We start from the raw sequence: 19,565 nt of genomic DNA, 5'->3' as shown, positions 1-19,565 counted from the left end.
GAAGCTGCTGAACACCCAACACGAACCTGGGGCAAATGAGAAAGATGGACGTGGCCCAGCAGTGCAGCTGATCACAGGCGGTCTCCGATACAGGCAGGCAGCTGGGGTCAGCTGAGACTTCCCTTTGAATGGTAACAGGTTTGCCCACGCCAGTTACGTACTCCAGCGCATAAATAATACAGACAACAAATTTGGCCTAGAGACCACTCTTCACGGCAGCTCTGACTATACTGCTTCAGAAGATCAAGAATTTAGCAAACTCTGAAGACAGATGGGCAGTTAAGAGAGATAACAAAGGCAACAGCTCTGGCTATCTTCTACAAAAATGTCTTCCTCTACCATTTCTGTGCTGGCTCCCATGAGAAAGGATCCCAACCCAGTCAATGCACGGAGTGGTTCAGGAGGACAGCCCAGGTGCTTACATCCAAGCAACCACCTCTGTACAAAAACCTCAAAGTCATTCAAGCCCCTTGGCTATAGTGTGAACTAGGATGTGCATTAGACAATAGGTTCATTGACACGTTTTCCGAAAGGGGGATAGTCGCAGCTATAAAGCCATCATGCAGAGTCACCCATGTTTTTTCCTGGCTCATCTGCCCTGCTAGCAGCAGTGGAACAAGGTCAGCTGTGCTGCCAGAGAACGTACAATGAGCAGTGGTTCAGGATGGATCATTGTGCTCTCCACCTATCCACCCTGCTCCACGCAACTTCTGTTCAAACGCTGTCCTGAAGTGAGAACTGTTTTCCTAACACCAAGCTACAGCTTCATTTTCTGGTATGCTGCCCCTGCACTGCCAGGCAAAGCCCCATGCAAAGACAGTGGAGAAAGCTTTACATCAGGTCTACAGCACTCGATTCACTCTCTTTGTAAATGGGCTTGCTTCTGTCAATTTAAGTCATTTATTAAATCTACTCAAGCAATGGCAGGAATCAGAACAGAGCAGACACCTTGCACACCCAGTGCCAGCGGGGCTTGTTCACCAACTCAGTTGGGAAATTCAACTGTTAGACTCCAATTCTATCTATCTGCAGAACAACATATTAGAGTACCAGCGTAAATCATCAGTTCTCTCCTGGACAGCATGTAGCTAAATTGAATGGGAAGCAGGGATATAAAGAGTGCCCATAGAGTACGAAGTATCTGTGCTTCAGTACGACGTTTCCCATGTTGTACCTACGAAGAACAAGGCTGAATATACTTCTTCCTCTGACACCCCAGCATAACTCCTCAAACCACGGTTATGAACCTTTTGAAGTTGCATCTGCCATAACCATTTTCTTACACTGTTTTTCCCAAGATCATAGCTGTTACTGCTTTATAGCTGGTATAACAGCAAATGATCATGCACACATCATCAAAATAAAAATTAAGAGGCACCCAGAATGGAGGACCTGTAGGAAACCTCAAGGATTTGAAGCAAGTCCCCCAGAGTTAGCTTTTGAGCCCCAAAACAGAACGCCGGTCCCCTCATCCTTTTTGTTTTAAGCCTAAAACCTCTTGCCCCAATGGTCCAGCTCCGCATTTTGAAAAAAAAACACCATGCATCTCCACAGCAGGAACCTGGAAGTGAGGTGCTAAGTCTCTCCAAATACACATATGCAACACAGGGTAACCAAATCTCACAACTTTCTCTGAGATGAGGCAATGTCTATTTACTCTCTACGCCAGTAGAGGCCACACACAGAAAGGCTCTGCTGGTAGGGGTACAAAACACTCAGTCCCAAAGAAAGCCTTAAGGTCAGGGGCTATGATTTCTCCCAGACTCCTGTACAACCAAAGGAGGGCCTTGCACCAGCTCAACTATCTTGGACAAGGAGTGGCTGATAGAGAAATAACGGTAAAGGTTAATAGATTTCTCTCAAAAAGAAGGGCTGGAGGCATGCAGCATAGAGGGTGGGACTGGCATTACCCCAGAGAGCACAGGGGCAGAGCTTTGGCAGACGTCTCGCAGCCCTAGAACTTCGATGGCCCTTGCTGCTCAGATGCCATGCTCAGTTGTTGGGGAAATTATTCTGATAGCAGTCCTGTGCCTAAACTATTTCTTTTCAATTATAAGGAGTCAGAGAGAATGAATAGGCTGCTTGAGAAGCAGCCTGGCCCTGAAGTCCAACTCACTCAGCAATTACAAGCGTGTTTGATACAGAGCTACCTGCAAAGGGCGTTGCCATCGTTTTGTCACATGAGTGCTGCTTCAGCAGTACCACTTCCCTAATGTTGCAGGGCTGGTTGCCTAGAGCAGCAGTGCCCAATATTCAGGCTGGAAGAGATTCTCTAATTAGAGTCCCTCTGAGCTGGTATCCACCAAGAGCAGCTGTGGCTTGTGTGTGCTGCAACAGTACTGAAAACAGTAGAAAGCTGGGTTTCAACCCACCGAGTTGGAACCAGAGTTTCAAAAGTGCCAAAGACATCCATGAGCACTATGACAGCAAGGGCTAGATTTGTTGAAAACGTCAGTACAAGAAGAATCAGGTTCTTTCGGACACCTGAGCTTTAGTACTTTTGGCAGTTAAGGCCGTCAAGCCAAAGGCCTTTGTTAGAGGAATCTAACCCCCAACATTTGTAAAGAACAGACTTGCTTTCCAAACCAGATAAAACAATGACTCACTGTTATCCATGATTAGATGTCCTGGTAAGTGAATAAGACTATGCAAAAATCCATTTTCCCCTCCAAACTTTGAGGCTATTAGCAGCAACTGAATTCAGTCTTGGCTCATCATCTCCAGCCTAACTCTGAATTCACATAAAAGTATTAAAGGCTTTGCTGAGCTGCCAGAAGGCTCAGCCAGGCTCACTCCCCTTAAGTGTTAACTTCACCCAAACCATTCCCAAAGGGCACTTATTGCCATAAAAATGTTCAAGCTAACTTGTTTTGACAAAAACACTCATTGCAGTTTTCTTATGTAAACCCAGAGCAGGGAACAGCATTCTTCCTCCCTCCCTTTTTTTTTTATTCTCAGAAAGGAAGGATTTTTACACTTCGTGTTTAGCATCAAGTCAGGAGAAAATTGCAAAAACACTTCAGCTTCTCTGTTTGCTTTGTAACCAGAATAGCTGAAAGATGCCTGACAGCTCTAGGGACTCAAGTTCTGTGTTTATGCATAAACCAGAGAGACAACAGCATGGCAAGATTTGTACACTGCTCTGATCTCTCTGCCTTCATTTTAAGCTGCCACCATCACTGCCGCATCTCAGTTCACCTTTTGCCCAAAACAAATTGAACAGATTTCCCAGTGGGTCTCCTGACTCACCAGCACATTTTCCTTTTAAAGGTCAAAAAATATGTAGTGACAATAGGGCTTTCATTAGTTTCCTCTTAGTTTCACTCGGTCAGCAGGGACTTAACAGATAAAGACTGGTTGCTCTTGAGAGTTTCCCTAATACACCTTTCATCTTATTTAGGGAGAAGGGAAAGAACAGTCCTAGCAAACATCCAGTCTCTTAGTTTTCTACTGGGTACAGCAAAAGAGCAATTAGCAAGGTGGTCTCTCCAGCAGAAACATCTGTCCTGAGACTTTCCCATATGCTCAATTCACGTTTACACACTGACAGCCAGGGTTCTGGCTAGAAGTCTTGCAGGAGAAGAGGACATACAGAAGTTTTTTACTCCAGCTTCTGTTAGGGTGTTCCCATCATTTCTTTTTTCCAAGGAACTTTGAGCAAATCTACAAAGTCCAGAGTTCACTTCCCCACCAGGGACCTGTTACAAATCCTAGCCAGTTTCCAAGACCAGCGCTCCTAAATCCATAAACTGTGTCTAGTCAAGTCAGCTTAGTGTTGACTATGTCCAATTTACTGCTGAAGTCACTAGGATCTGCTCATTGCCGAGAGCTCCTGAAACACAGGCTACTCGTCCAGCTGCTTCAGAGGACTGAACTTCACTTCTAATTTTGAGGATCTCAGGAGACTGGTAGTGCTTGTAGATGCTAACGGTCCGCTGAAGGAAGAGATGATGGGTGCAGCCCTTCTTTCATTTCTGGATAGTCTTGTAGAGCAGATAAGCTTTAATCCCTGACATGTCTTCCACATTGCATTGTATTGTACAAAGACATTCATCTATCCCTCTTCATCTACTCTGACCCTTTTCTGCCACCCTTTCGGTTATGCTCACTCACAAGGTCATCTCAGCTGAGGAAAACAAATTCAGGTAGCAGAGTCAGTTCTGATATCTTCAGTCAGTTCCCTCTCCACCTTCAAAATAAACCCTGAGTTCTCTATTTATCTCCTACTTTTCTGGATGTTTAGGGTTCCATTGGGTCACACTTTCAAGTTTTTCCTTCCATGAAGACACTTCCTTCTGTGAGAATCAAAATTCTTGTATCACATCACATGACTTCAGGACTTAAGATGAAGCAAAAAATTGTAGAACTGTTGAAGTCAGCTAGATTGGTTTATGTCCACTACTGGATAGACTGGAGTCAAGCTACACAGATCAGAAGATGAAGGTCAACTGGAACATTAGTAGTAACCTTATCTTTCATCCCCACTAATTTTACCTTGCAATAATATCTGCTGCAAGACTAACATATCTAGATCTGATGCATTTCCGTCAAAGCATATGAGAGACTTTTAACCATTTTAAAGGGTGCCAGATCAGGTTCCTAACACACTTCTCAGTAAGAGAGAGTGTCCATTTTCAACTCATTTTATCCTTCACAAAACAGCCTGAAAGAGAAGTCAAGAAATACCAGAACACAATTGGCAGGCAGAGGGAGGGGCGGAAGAGTGAGGAAAGGAGGAGAAGAGGACAAATGATTTGCATTAAAAAAAAAAAAACAGCAGTAGAAATAGGCTTCAAAGATTAGAGAACAGGCTTTTTATTCCAAGCAAAGCAAGAGGCATCTGCTAGATGCATGGCATAGAAGCATTTAATATTTTGAACTGCAAGGCTAATCTGATATGACACTCCATCAACCCCAGACACACAGCTTAGATAAATCTTTCACCAATAAAGCTCATTGCCACAAACCTGAAGCACATGGTAAAGCTAACACACTTCACCTGCGTGCACTTCCCCCCTTCAGGGCTCTCTCCTTAAGAACACTCCTTATGGAGTGAGCATGCTAATTTTGTGATTTTCTTCCCCTGGTTGCAAAAAGGAAATACTGTCAAGTTTAGTCTTCATAAAGAAATGAAGACGCATCTGACCTACATAGAGTGCACAGATGTGAGTAGCCTTACACAGCACCACATAGATTTCTGTGCAAAAAATTAACCACCACCTGGCTTTGCTTGCAAATGCGCATGAACAAAAGCCAGCTGTATACAGGAGTGCTTCCCCAGGTTTTAGACTGAAACATAGCATTCACCATGTCCCTCTTTTTTAAATCCACTTTTCCAATTGCTGTTTTTCCTGATATATTTAAAAATATTTAACGTGTAACTTGAGTTACCAAGACTGAAAGCATCAGTAAGCCAATCAGCCATGTGGAACACTATATATACATTCGGCTACATGCTGAGATTTTCCCAGGACAGCTAAAAAGCCTGGCACATCTTTCCTTTTCCCGCTGTAGTCAGGCAAGAACCCAGATATTTTGGTTCTAATGCCCCTCCGCCCTTACCACTTTTGCAAAAGAAAGTGCACATTTCAGTTGTCTAAGGTCTTCTAAGCCTGTCCAGCCCTGAGGCTGTATTCAAGCCATTTGGCCATTTAATTTGGGAGGAGTGAAGTCATCCAGCTGACGCAGACGCAGGCACAGCACACCACACAACCAGCTTGGCCACGGCTGCATACAGCTTTCAACTGCTCCAAGACTAGAGATTTTGGGAAGAAATCTGAAGGATGAACGTCTGTCAAACAGAAGCTTTTACGATTTTGCTTGACTAGATAACGTCAAAAGCACAAGAACAGAGCAGTATCTGCTGAATGTATCTGCTGAAGACCCAAGCCACCCCCAGCACCTGTGCAAACAGCCTTTCCCCTGCCCCAGCTGCAGACTGCTGCAGCATCCAGAAGTCCCATCTAAAGTCTCATTTCATTAGGTGCTGGTTTTACCCGGCTATTCTGTAAGAGAACCCCACAGAGCTTAATCTAAAGAGACAAAGAGGAGAAGAAATAAGCAGATGCAGCGATATGAAACAAAATTACTGAGGCCCTCCAGCCAGATTGCCATGCTCCTAGCATGGGAGTCCTGCAGCGCGCCAGCTTTCGAGCAGCGGGCTACCTCCCTGCGCCTTGCAGGAGCGGCCGCTCTGCTCACGCGTCAAGCAAAGCATCACACGCCACGCGTTTCCGAGACTCCCATCCGCTCCGCGAGGAGACGAACGGTGACAAAGTGAAGCCACCGGGGAGGAGAATCAAATGGACAGTCACGCAACGTGGAAGGCTGGCGTTAGGTTCCCAAAAGACTCTGCGACTACTGCTTTGGTTGTAGATCAGGTTTTTGCAGGCAGGGTTGAGGCAGGAATGATATGACAGAGCTCTATAACTCATGACGAAGATGGTGAACTGGGAGCAAGGAGAACTGGCTTTATTCCCAGTTCTGCTGCCACCCAAGGTCAGGCCAAGTCACATGCCCTCCTACCTTTTATCTATTTAGAGCACAAACTCTCTGGAGCCACAGCTACTTCACTAGGTATGTGCACAGATCTTTGATACTACTGTACTCAAGGGGAAGATACCAAAGGTCAGCTAGTAAAACCTCCAGATTTCCTGTATGTGTTTAAAAATCATTTTCTCCAGGAAGGGGAAAAGAATGAGGATAGTGGTGAGTCTGGAGGGTGGAAAGCTTTATCAATTACTTCCTACTTGAAAAACCTCAAACAGAAATAAAGTTCCAGGAATAAATAAAAACAAGCAAGCTAATCAATTTGCACCTATTTTATCAGGTGGTCTTTAGTCTGCTTGCTGGAGACGCCCCTCATCCACAGCACTGATGCTCTGGAATTGAAATAAAAAGATAGCAAACTTTAGGAGAACCACCACCCAAACTCTTGCCTTGTTGTGTATATTTAGCAGGAAACGTAAAAGTCAGCCACCAGAAGCAAGAAGCCCTTGGTCACTGCGATCGGGGACAAGCATCTCTTCAGCATCAGTCCATTTCCTACAGAAAAGGACAGCAGTCCAGCACAGCCAAGGCCCTGAATTTCCAAAAGCACTTTCTTTTCCAAAACACTTATTTGGTAGACCTGAATGTTGCTTGCTTTCTATCATCACACAGAAGCCTTCCCATCCGCATCACTGTCCCATCACTGCAGGCTACAGAGACACCTGCTAACGCTCCCCTTCTGTTGCATCCAAGGACAGAGTAAAAGAGCCTCTACGTTTTAATTATGCATTGCTGGGCTGTACGCCCAACTGCAATTCACCCCAAGACTTAGTGACTTTTCAACCTGAACAGCATGTTGGGGCACAGAGTTCATTCCCTTTTTGAGACTTCTGGAGAAGAAACTGTGCGTGAACACACAGTATTTTCTCCCCACGTGTGCAAAAGATGGGCAACCCAGGTACATAAACAGGAGACTTGAGTCATGTAGGTGACTTTTAGCTAACTCAGAAGATAGGAGTCTATGGCTTGCTAAGTCATACTCTCCCCAACAAACTACAAAATATCTGTTTATGCTACATAGGGCTATTCATTTTGAGGCTGTGAGCACTGTGTTTTTCCTCTTGCAAACCAGTATCTGAACAGACGCACATCATGCGCTAATAGCGCACGAAATGGGATGGCAATACAACATCCGCAAATTGAACTGCGGAAGGAAACGATAACGGAAGCAACGAACGCAAAGGACAGCCTGTCTCACAAGTACCCAAGCAGTCTTACACCAGCCTTCTTTCACCACGCAGGTGCTGAATCCACCCATGCCCTCAGCATCCTTCAGCGGGGCCACCCCCGCTGCGGGCTAAGAGGTCCAGGAGCTCCTCTCACACGCGCAGGATCCAGCATTTTGAAACACATGCTATGGAAACAAATACGAGCAGGCATCTAAATAACAATGTCTGTAATGCACTCCCTTCCAGCTGAACTCAGGCAAGAGGTCAGGTATGACTGATAGCACTTATGTGCTAAGAAAGAAGTATGTGCGTGCGTAAGCTAGCCATCAGAAGTATGCTACATAATGATTTAAGTTGTGCTTTCAGTTTAACCGTAGCTTCCACGCTTTTCTACCCCGAGCTGGCCACCACCATTGCCTCCTACCTATTTTATATAGGAATAATGTCTTGCCCCGGTGGGGTATTCTCTCCCAGCCCTTGCCCACCACGCAAGTCTCAGCACTCAAAAGGGAAAGGAAAGCAGAGGTATTAGAAGCTCCATCACTTAATTATGAAATTAAGCTATACCGCCAGCAGCTACCAGCACCGGGCATCAGTTCACTGCGGCATCCCACAGGCTACGCAGCATTTTACAGCAGAGCCCTCTGCCCGCTTGTTAGACATGTGTAGCAAGGAAAAGAAAAGTCCCACTGTTGCAATAAGAAGAGAGCAAGTGGTTTGTAAATGGGACCCAGCTCACTGAAGGCAGCACTCCTGGCTTTGGCTAAGAAACTAAGTAGCATGTCAGCCTTTCCCCCAAACCCCTGCTGCTTTTCAGACTGACAGGTTCAAAGAGGCCTGGCTGCACCGGAAGGCTAATCCAGGCGGGTCTGGAGCAAACCTAGGAGCAAAGACAGACCCATTTAAACTTAACCTGGAAGAGCTCCATCCTCTTCGAGTATGCATACAGCCCGTTCATTTTGGGAAAGGAGGTAATTTAAGATACATTTTGCAACGTTTGCTGACAGAACAAAGACGAAGGACTGTAAGAGATGATCAATGTTTAGCACATCTTCAAAGTGATTTGGCGAGCTGCTGAAAATAAACAAGCAATCCTGGCCCAGGAGCCAGGGTAAAAGCCGACAGAGAAATTGCTTTTTTCCTAAGCAAACAGAATGCTGCTAACAGCTCAGTTCGGAGAGGCAGAGCCCTCTCCCCTCCTAATATAAGCAGGGCAAGAGACCAAATTTAATTTCTTCCTCACAACAACTTTAATTAAAATCACCTAAGCCCTTCCTGTCTCTCTCCTGCTACGAGGTGTGGTGCTGCTCACAGGCGGTATTAGCAGACTCGGGCTTATTAACGTGCCCTCCCCCAAAACGCTGTTTATACCACACACAGTAAAACGGCTGGGGAGCCCATCCGCAGGAAAGCACTCCATCCCTAATTGAGAGGGGAAAAAAAACAAAGCCCACTTTTGATGTCTGTCAGCAGCAGCAATCATTCCCCATGTGCCACTGAAGCTGCTCAAGAGCATTAGATTCACCGGGCACCCTTGCAGTGGAATTTACCATCTGATGTTTCTCTTCACTGTCTCCTGCGCCCTGTGGGTGCAGAGCATTGGGAGGTAAATAAAGGATACAGGCTCTATGCGATTAGCTGTACTGAAAGCTTTTTCAGTAGTTTTGTAGACATAGAAATTTCAGGACCAGTTCCATGCTCTAGGTCCCCTTTCTTGCTCCTATGCCTGCACAGGAACGCACTGCCTACAGCAGTATGGAGAGGTCTGAGGGGTATGAGGAGCAAAGGGGAAATAGTGACCTAGACCCACACCTTGCAAGCCCATCACAGACGCAGCAGTATGTGTATGAGGCAAAGTTTTAACAGTGTGTTGAAATGAGTAAGGGCAATTAGGAGTGGCACGTGAGACTAAGTTTCAGCAGCAAGAGCCAACAACGAAGCTTTTGAAGTTGAATGAAGAGGATTTTTGCAGTGATCGTAGCACTTAAACTTGAGAGAGGTGCAGCAATATTTTCTCCTGCAATGTGTACACTGCTGCAGAATCAACAGTTACAAGCAAATACCCCTATACAAGCAGGTACAGCTCCAGGGATAGAAACCAGCAGCTGTTGAACCCAAAACCACTGCAACACTGTCCTTCCAGCAACGCACATTCACAGCACAGTCAGCTCTGCAGCACTGCGTTCAAAAGGACTCAGTGTTTCAACGTGCAATTTGTGTTTCAAATCCACTAACTAAAAAAAAAAGTCATGCTGGAGACCAAAGGGAACATTGTCCCTTGGTGAAACTATCCATAAGATGAGTTCCTGTCATCTGCAGTCTCTGACATGGGGGCCATATCTCAAACTGGAAGAGTCACCTTGAAGTTCTGGCAAGTCTAGGATGCAATTGAGATGAGCAAGTGGAGACCAGGTGAACGAGGGGGAACAGATGGTAACACGGACTGGCAGCTAGTGCTGTTGGTGTTGACTGTCATATGATATCCATGGAATCAATTGCTATAACGTAGCCCCATACAGTCGAGGGCCAAACCTCTTTGTTGGAGCACAAGATTATCCTTACTTTGCAAAGTCATTAAGCTTCATCTGCAAGTTAAGTTCTACTAGACCCCTCTCATCTCCAGGCCAAAGTATCTGCTCCTGCTGGAGGAAACAACTGACAGAACTGACATTTCCTCTGTCTTCATAATGGAAGCATTTTTCTGACAAACATTCCCAAGACAACTTTGCAGAAGGTTTTGCTAAATACAGGCTAAAACTCATGCTTTCTATCTGTCTGATAAAGACCTCAAGAGCCCTGGTGAGGATCATCAGCAACTACTTCCCCCGTCCACCTTGGGTCTTTTGACAGTATAGTCTGGAATCCAAGAATTAAAATGCATGATAGTGTTGATCTATTCCTAGTTTCCAAAACAGGTGGCCCTTGCCAACATTTTCATATAAGCTAATGTATCTTCTCTGGCAAAAATTGCCACCCTTATTTCCATATTTAAATACTTTCACTAGAAGGTGGACGTGCACATGGAAGGATGCTCTCCATTTAAGGACGGCAGGACACAGCAAAAGAGGCACTTAGATCTTGACACCATAGGAGATGGAGCCAAACTGGCTCAGTTATTGCCCTTGCTAGCGCATTTAACCTGCGCACTCCCTTTTTCTGCTTGTAGTAGCAATCAGAAAACGACTTCATATTCCTTTCCACTGTGGCTACATTTGTTACGATATAAGCCGCTTGCAAAAGCATCAGATAAAAAGCCGTGCCACTTTTTAGCTTCTGTTCTTCAGTACCATCCCACAGCTCATTCAAACGACGTTGCAGACTTCACCAGGGAATTGCCAAATTCTTGGAAACGTAGTCCAGACGCGCCCATGCCATTTACCTCGCTCCTGTTTCCTAGAAAACAACGCCAGCTTGCTTTTATTTCAAACCCAGCCTTACTGGAACAAAGGAGGACAGCTGGGCAACACCGCTGGTAAAGTCCTGAGACGGATGCATCAGGCACAGGAAATACTCTGCTGCCGGTACCGCAACGCTTTCGGAAGAGCAGTCTGGCATCGAGGCTCTCAGCTCTCGGCCACGGCTCCCTACACCTGCAGGAAACTCTGCCTGCACGGGTGAGCCGGCGCCTTGCTTCAGGGGCTTCTCCGTGGCAGATCTGTTCCAAGCCAGGACTCAGTTTCAACATACACCAAAGGTTTGTTTACAAAAAAAGGGTGTTACGTGCTCAGAGTGAGGGATGCAGGACCCACCCTCGTCAGTGAAAACAGCAGAAGCAGCTCATTAGGTTTTCCACTGGAGAGGGTACATCCACTCCCAAGTCTTTTCATGTTGGAAGGTGCAAGTGACCTCAATAAGGAGAACAAACAGGGTTGTTTGTGTTAAACAACGTTATACAAGAGCCAGAAAGATGACTCATGCGGCCCTTTTAGCCTTTCCCTAGATATCCAGAAGAAAGCCCAACCCCGCAACAGAAAAGCGGTTGTCTCTGAGCACAAGGTTGATTTCCCAGCTGCTTCCTTCCCAAGTGATACAGTTTTGGAAGCTGTTAACGCCACTGCTGCTTTAACACTGTTAGCAAGGTGAATCATACCGGATAATTTTCTTACAACAAAACAAACTGTTCTTGTCTTTTTTTTTTTTTTTCGGGGGGGGGGGGGAATAAAAAGGCATTCCCAATGTCTTATTTCACCTTTCTTAAACAAAGGACCTCATTAAGAGCTTACAAAACTAGAGCTCGCAGGTGATCTACTTTTCCATATGCATGCTTGAGCATGGTCTGCTATATACGCCACATCCCCCACTGGCTCAGGCTCTGGGTTTCACAGAAGTAGCTTCCATTTGCTCATAGCCTGGCAACAACGGGATAGCATTTGATTGTTTTAAGCTGCAAGAAACACTAGAAGTCATCAAAAAAAAAAAGAAGGCTTAGGATTTGCTACAAGCATGCAGACTTATTGTTTCCATATGAATTAAGGATTTCCCAGAACAGGCACAGGAAAGCAGTCTTTGCCAGTTCTTACAAGCTTCTGCCTTGAAAACACCAGTATCTGCACTGCAAAACTAGACAGTTACATGCAGGTGTTAATTCTCCAAAACAGCATTTTGGAGTCAGTCTCTGCACTGGTGTCACCTCAATCCTGCCTTTTGTAAAGTACATATAATTAAGTTTACATCAGAGTTACAGCTAGCAGAAATCTGACCTTCTAATTATGCACTTTCAAATGAGAAGCACTAGATACTACTACTCTAGGGCTACTAGGGCTGGTGGTGGAAGAAGAGAGACACAGCTCGCACTACTCCAAGGAACGCAGCAGCGGTCTTGTGCACAACAGCAAAATCAACTTAATCGCAAATGACAATTTCTGAAAGCCTTTACTTTGGATATATCCTTGGCATTTTTCTAGGCCAGCTTGAAAACAAAAGCTTTGTCTTCTTAAAATGCAATTGCCTGAGGCATTCCTAAAAAAGTGACATAACTCAGGTCTGAAAAAATGCCTGCTGGGTTTCAGATTCTCCTAAGAGCCTCTCTTTGCTCTTCAGCTTGATTCAGATTACCCAGATCTGCACGACTGCTACAGAGTTAACTTCCGCTATCAATACAGGTATAAAAATAATCCTAAATGTACACTTTTTAAGTGACATGATTAAAGCTTTACAGTTATACAAAGGAGATCTTGTTATTGATCCGAACAATTCCTCCCTCCCTTTTCTCCAGAGGGTCTGTGAATTCATAAACAATCTCCGGTGACAGTTTATTCTCAAGTTTTCTCTGTTCAGCTCATTATTTCATGTTTTCTTCTAGCAATGTATTTCTTACTAGACATTTCCAACCCTTCCATCATAAATCTAGAACTGGGAAAAGAATGAGCAACTTGTACTTAAAAAAAAAAAAAACACCCTCAAACCTTGAGCCCAAAATTTGATTCTTTGCTTCTTCTCCCCCTCCAGAGACACACCTCACTTTTATAGATCTGAAATAAATTCCTTTGCGTTTCTTCAACTACAAGAACATAACCGTGTGCCACACCAGAGAGCAGCTTAATGGGAAGAGGGGAAGGAAGGAAAAGCTACTATCCTCCAAGAAAAATACAGCTATTTCTAATACATATAACTAGCATATTGGATAATTCTATAGTACCTGTAGTATAGCAAAAATTTTTATCTTCAGAGGCCATTTTCTCTGAGTAGATGCAAATTTTACTTCCAAAAACTCCAGACGCAGCCATCGACAAAGAACACAAATCAAAAGAAGTTCTGTCGCTTTTATTCAATAATTTGGCACGAGGGTAGCTGAAAGCTCTCCTAGTGCTGGGAATGAGTTAGATTCTTATTTGTCAGGAGGAGCGAGGCCCATCACTTATTCCGGATAAACCGCTCCCTGTCAAGAGCTCTAATCCTCTCTTTACAATCCCCAAATAAAACATTCCTCCAGAAACCTTACTGCCTATTACCCGCTTTTTCTAAAGAAAGTGGCTCTTAAGAGACCCACCTTCTTCGCTTCGGCATTCCCCTGAAATCCATCCACAACATTATCTTGACAGAACTAAAATACAGGCAATCCTTCACTGGCACTGCATGGTGAACTACATGAGTAGCTGTCTTAACACATGCACCTCATGAAGAAAGGCACCACATGCAGCTCAGCACTGCTTGCTGAAGATGGGAGTAAAATAATAATAAAATTAAAAAAAAAAAAAACACACCAAACTTCCAGGAACGTGAGCAATAAACCCTGTGACAAGTTGTCACTGAGAGCAGGTAGGCTATAAAAGATGCTACAGAGCCGTATTGCTGTGGTTCGGCCTGAGATTTTACTCACGACACAGGCTCCTTACCTGCCTGCCCACCCTGATCATCTATGAAAAGGAGAACAACGCGGTCCTTCGATTTACACAAGGCAAACGCGGGCTCCGCGTCGCCCACAAGCTCAGCTGGCTTCGGTTCGAAGATACGAAACTTCTTCCCTCTCTCCTCCCCTTTCCCTCAGGGGAAAATAGAGGAAGGAGCCCAAATCGGAATAAATCACACAGTACAGGACTGGACAAAACGTAAGTGAGAGTACCACCTCCTCCCTCTCCGGACTGGGAGGAGGACACCAACACTCAAAGCACTTGGAGAAGAGCGGAGGCCTCCTCTTTGCAGCACAGCATAATCAGGAGGTCCTGCAACACCACCTAAACCCTCCAGGCCAGGACTGTCCCACTGAGAGATGACAGCCAGCGGCAGTCAAGGCCAAAGAAAACAGGCTCAGCTTGGAGGCTGAGCAAATACCAGTCCAAGTGTTTGCGCTGTCCTTGCTAGCTCAGGAGAAGCTGCCGTGAATGACAGACACATGCTACCCACACCAGCTGGATCCTCACCAGCCGGGGAACCACAGGCATCAGCTATTTATTAGCTTATGGTATCTATCTGCAGGGGGAAGACAGCAATAACTCCCTTAATATGAGATGAGAGTTTGGGGTCTCCCCTCCCCCCCCGAAGGGAGCTAAATTCAGTCCTGAAGCTATTGACTTCAGTCTCAATTGAAACCTAAGCAGAAGAGCTACCAGCAACAGAGCGGCTCCTGCAACGTGGGAGAGCCCCGGGAGCCTGCAGCCCGGTACAACCTTCTGACCTGTATGATTGAGCCAGCTAACGTTTTCCCGATAACAAAAATCGGGGAATCGGAGGCACAGACAGGAAAATAAAGATGCACATTCATACTGTTCACCAGACGGGTGAATTATGTCCTAGATCTTTTTGGTTCTCTAACCATAAAAGAGAGTAGCCATAGGACTACCCTTCTAGGCACTGAACTCCAGCTGAGGCTTACCGGCTGTTTTATGGATAACTAAAGCCATTCAGACAGCAATCTGGAGTTAAAAAAAAAAAAAATTCATACCACATCTCAAATACTTATAGAAATCACTAGCCCAAACATATTAGTGACAGATAACACCCCTAAATGTTAGAAAACGGCCTTTTAAAAGACCAGGGGGCTCAACAGGAACACGCAGAAGAGTGCGTTTTGAAGCACCTTTGCTACAAAGCAAGCGCGGCTGTTCAAGCACAGTTCAGGCAGACCCGAGATCCACTTCAGTCTATTTATCCAGCCTGTTTTATCAGCACAAAGCCTTTCCAATAGCTTCCAACCCGCCTAACAGCGACTACGTCCTAGCAGCACCGAGGGCTCCCACTTCACAAGACACTTGGGGGCACGGTGACCGCTCCGCAGACTTACTCCTTCCAGCAGAGCCCCCTGGGCAGCCACGGCCAAGGCGGGCCGGGGCCGGGGCCGGGGCCGGGGCGGCCGCGCCGCGCCGGGCGGACGAAGCGCGACGCCGGGGGGCAAAGCGCCGGTTGCCCGCCCGAGCGACGCTCCAGAGGGGCCAGGAGTTGTTTTTCCACCAGGAAAGTTTCTCTGCCCCTTCCCGTCTCCTCACGGCGCAGGGCAAGCGGAAAACACCCGAGCGCAGGAAAACTCACATGAAAAACAAAGGGAAAAAAACAGCAATTAAAAAAAAAAAAAAAAAAAAAAGCCCGTGACCGGTGTGGAAAGCAGGTCGAGGAAAAACCACACGGAGCCCGGGCGCAGCAGCGCGGCCGCCCCGAGCGGAGCGCGGACGGGGCGCCGCGGGCTGCGGCGAGGCGGGCGGCAGCGGCGGCGCCCCCGCGTCGGGGCGGCCCGGCCGAGGGGCCGCCGGCGGGACCGCGGGGAAGGACGGCGCGGCAGCAGTACTCACCGAGCCGGGGAGCGCCGGAGGGGCGAGCGCCGGGCGCGGGAGGGAGGGAGGGAGGCGGGAGGCAGGGAGGGAGGAGGAGGAGGCGCGGAGCAGCGGGGCCGCCCGCCAGCCCGGCCCGCCCTCGCCTCTCGGGAGCCGCGGGCGCAGTGGCGCGCGCCGCGCCGCCGCCCCGACGCCTTCCCGCCGACCGTACCACGGCGGCGCGGTGCGCTGGGGGGGGGAGGGGGGGGCAGCACCGCCCGCCCCGCCCCGCCCCGCCCGCGCCCCCCGCGCCGCCACAGCCGCGGGCTGCGCTGCGCCGCCCAGGGGCCGCCCGGCCGCAGCCGCCGCCGGCTCCTGCCGCCGGCTCCTGCCGCCGCTGCTCCGCGGCCTGCGCGATTGGGGGGGGGGACGGCGCGGAGTTGCCGAAGGAGGTGTGGGGCCGGGCGGGCGGGGGTGCCCGGGAGTGTCTCGGGTGGGGGGGTCTGATCCCTGCCGGGCCGGGTCCCGGGTGGGGGGGTCTGATCCCTGCCGGGCCGTGTCCCGGGTGGGGGGGGTCTGATCTCTGCCGGGCCGTGTCCCGGGTGGGGGGTCTGATCCCCGCCGGGCTGTGTCCCGGGTGGGGGGGTCTGATCCCTGCCGGGCCGTGTCCCGGGTGGGGGGTCTGATCCCTGCCGGGCTGTGTCCCGGGTGGGGGGGTCTGATCCCTGCCGGGCTGTGTCTCGGGTGGGGGGGTCTGATCCCTGCCGGGCTGTGTCCCGGGTGGGGGGTCTGATCCCTGCCGGGCTGTGTCTCGGGTGGGGGGGTCTGATCCCTGCCGGGCCGTGTCCCGGGTGGGGGGGTCTGATCCCTGCCCGGGCCGTGTCCCGGGTGGGGGGGTCTGATCCCTGCCGGGCTGTGTCTCGGGTGGGGGGTGTGAGCCCTGCCCGGGAGTGTCTCGGGTGGGGGGGTCTGATCCCTGCCCGGGCTGTGTCCCGGGTCGGGGTGTGATCCCTGCCGGGCTGTGTCTCGGGTCGGGGGTGTGATCCCTGCCCGGGAGTGTCTCACGTGGGGGGGTCTGATCCCTGCTGGGCCGTATCCCACGTTGGTGGGGGGCTCTGAGCCCTGCCCGGGCTGTGTCTCAGGTGGGGGGTGTGATCCCTGCCAGGCCGTGTCCCGGGTGGGGGGTCTGAGCCCTGCCAGGCCGTGTCCCAGGTGGGGGGTCTGAGCCCTGCCAGGCTGAGCCCCATGTGCTGTGTCCCCCCTTTCGGGGAGCAATCTATGGTGCTGATCCCAGTGGACTGGGAAGGAGGAGAAGGGAGAGATGTTACAACCGGTAGCATCCGATGTTCGAGGTTTAAGGACTCAGCAGGATCCAGGCACGCTTTGAGAGGCAGAAAACTCGTGTCATGTCCCCTCGGTGGGCTGGAGCCCGTGGCCTGGCCAGGGGGCTGGGGCGATGCTCTCTGGCCTGCTTCTCCAGGCACCACCGTGGAGATCTTCTCCCTTCCAGCACCCATGCACGCACGAGCTGCAAACATGCAAGGGCAGATAAACCTCACTGACTCGCCAAAAGTGCCCCTTGCTCTTCATTTGAACCAGATTCATTTGATTGTAGCCAAAACTGATATCCCCAGATCACATCTGTCTGTCTGCGCCGAACAGGAGAGTCCCCCCCCGCTGAGCTAGGAGCCAAAGCAGGTAATCCGCCACGCGGATCAGCGTGCCACGATCCAGAGCTGAAACGCCGGCTCTGCAGCTCTTCCTAAAGTGCTGCCATAAATGACCTGCTCTCAGCTTGGCCTCTTTATTCCGCCTTTGATTACTTCTGACGCTCACAACGAGGATGAAAAACTATTCCTCTTAGGATTCAGAAGTCTTCTCAGCACAACTAATGTCAAGCATTTGATTACCGAATGTCAGTGTGGGAGGTCCACACTAGATGCCTTGATGGCATCTAGTATACGTTGAGAGAAGTATAACAACCGTATAGCCAGCCCCGCAGGCAGTCTCAATTCACAAGCCGTACCCACGTTCCAGAGACTCGTGCACGATGAGTTATACGAGAAGCTCGTGCAGGTCGCTGGGATATTTAGCACAAATAATTTCATGCAACAGCTGCGTGCAGCGTGTTATTTAAGTGCAAGAGCACACCTGCAGTAATTATGCCTCCTATTTGTGCTTCCTGCAACCCTTTGGGACTTTCCAGTTCAAACATTTCTGCGGTACCTCCACAGGAAACGTGAGTTAAGTAGTAAGGTTGTTCAACAGTAGACCTCTTAAAGAGAACTCCCTTGCCAACATCAAGACCTGTCTGGCTGCGGGCTGGAGACAAAATCTCCAGGCACCTACCAGCCCAAACATGATGAATTAGCTATACTTTCAGCTTCATTTTTCTTGGGCAACTCCCATATCTCTTCAAGCTTCTGCTTTTCATCTGCAGAGTGGGCTTGCCAAAGAAAGGTTAAAAACCCCACATCAGCGTCCCAGTGGAATACATTAACTTTTCAAGTGAAACCAAAATACCCTGGTCTGTCACGGGATGCTGTGCATCCTCTGTCCTCAGTAAACAGTCTCCCTGGGTTGCAGTGCCAGTGATAAATCACCCACTCTGGGTGAGGGGAGAAAGTGAATCCCAGCAGTCCTATATTCAGAGTATCATAGTGCATATCTTGAGAAAGCTCGTCTGGCTGATGTCCTTCCAGGAGGAGGACCATGGGGCACCAAATGACAGTTTCCATGGAGCTGTGCATGTCAGAATAATATAGCAATAATTTTCCAAGGTTGGGGCGTTCAGCTTTTTGACCAAAATTCTAAACCCATGAGAAAAACCCCCGTAACATCTGTAAAATTCTGCAAAAAATAGATGATTTTCACATTTCTCCGGAATTAAGTTTTCATCAAAAACAGCTTTAGCTGATTTTCTTTAAAGTCCTATTTATTACTGCTTAACAATCACTTTAAAGTCTATGGGTGGGAAGCAATACAAAAGGATCTTTCATTATTCATTAAGGACAAATGATGCAGGGGTTTTGGAAGGGAATAGAAAGTACACATACTTTTCTGCACCTAAAACAATTATTCCTTATTAATAACCCTGCAGAAAGGTGCCCTGCTGAGACATGCAGTTTGAATGCTTCTGAAGTTATGTCTCTTGATCACAAAAAGTGTTATCCTTCCCCTGTGGCATACCCAAGCAGGGATCCTGGGAAATGTTTTTTTTTCCCATTTTTATTTTTTAAAAAGAGGTAGGTGCTTGTTTTTGGGGATGTCTCCCCTGTGAGATAGAGAAGTCACATTGTAGTCGTCATGGAAATTGGGACCTGTCATAAGAATAGAAAGCTACATGGCTACAGCCACAGAGCCGGTTTGGGTAGAGGGTTGAGGAGCCACAGAAACCCAGCGAGTTCAGGTGGGAAGGGACCCCGGAGGTCTCATCCAGCCTCCCGCTGCAAGCAAGGTCAACACCAAGTTCAGACCAGGCTGGTCAGGGCTTGCTGCAGGCAGGTCTTGAAAATCTCCCTGCACAAGTGTCTCCCGCAGTGTCTCTGAGCCCTGTGCCAACCACCTTGCTCTGCTTTAGCACCACGTCTCTTGTCTCAGGGGAGCCACAACTGTCTGCGCTGCTGCAGATGTGGCTGGTGCACACTGAGGAGATGGGAACGGG

At 48.4% G+C, this 19,565-nt stretch overlaps 1 protein-coding gene across 5 annotated transcripts in view; it reads right to left on the bottom strand.

The window, feature by feature from the left end:
* RALY (RALY heterogeneous nuclear ribonucleoprotein) overlaps positions 1-16,139 on the bottom strand; it is a 163,184-nt gene extending 147,045 nt beyond the window's left edge. For 2 of the 5 annotated variants that reach the window (XM_068912430.1, XM_068912424.1), the window contains exon 1: positions 15,941-16,118. The gene's annotated coding sequence lies outside the window, so the exon portion shown is untranslated. Of the gene's footprint in view, positions 1-15,438; positions 15,875-15,940 lie in introns of those variants that run through there. The other 3 variants (XM_068912431.1, XM_068912433.1, XM_068912427.1) reach the window with 3 other exon arrangements.
* Between the last annotated feature and the right edge of the window lie 3,426 nt (positions 16,140-19,565).

This window comes from Struthio camelus, chromosome 18 (assembly GCF_040807025.1).
Source record: "Struthio camelus isolate bStrCam1 chromosome 18, bStrCam1.hap1, whole genome shotgun sequence".
Taxonomy (NCBI): Eukaryota; Metazoa; Chordata; class Aves; order Struthioniformes; family Struthionidae; genus Struthio; species Struthio camelus.
Note: the sequence above shows the minus strand (reverse complement) of the source record. Positions and strands in the feature narration are given on the sequence as shown.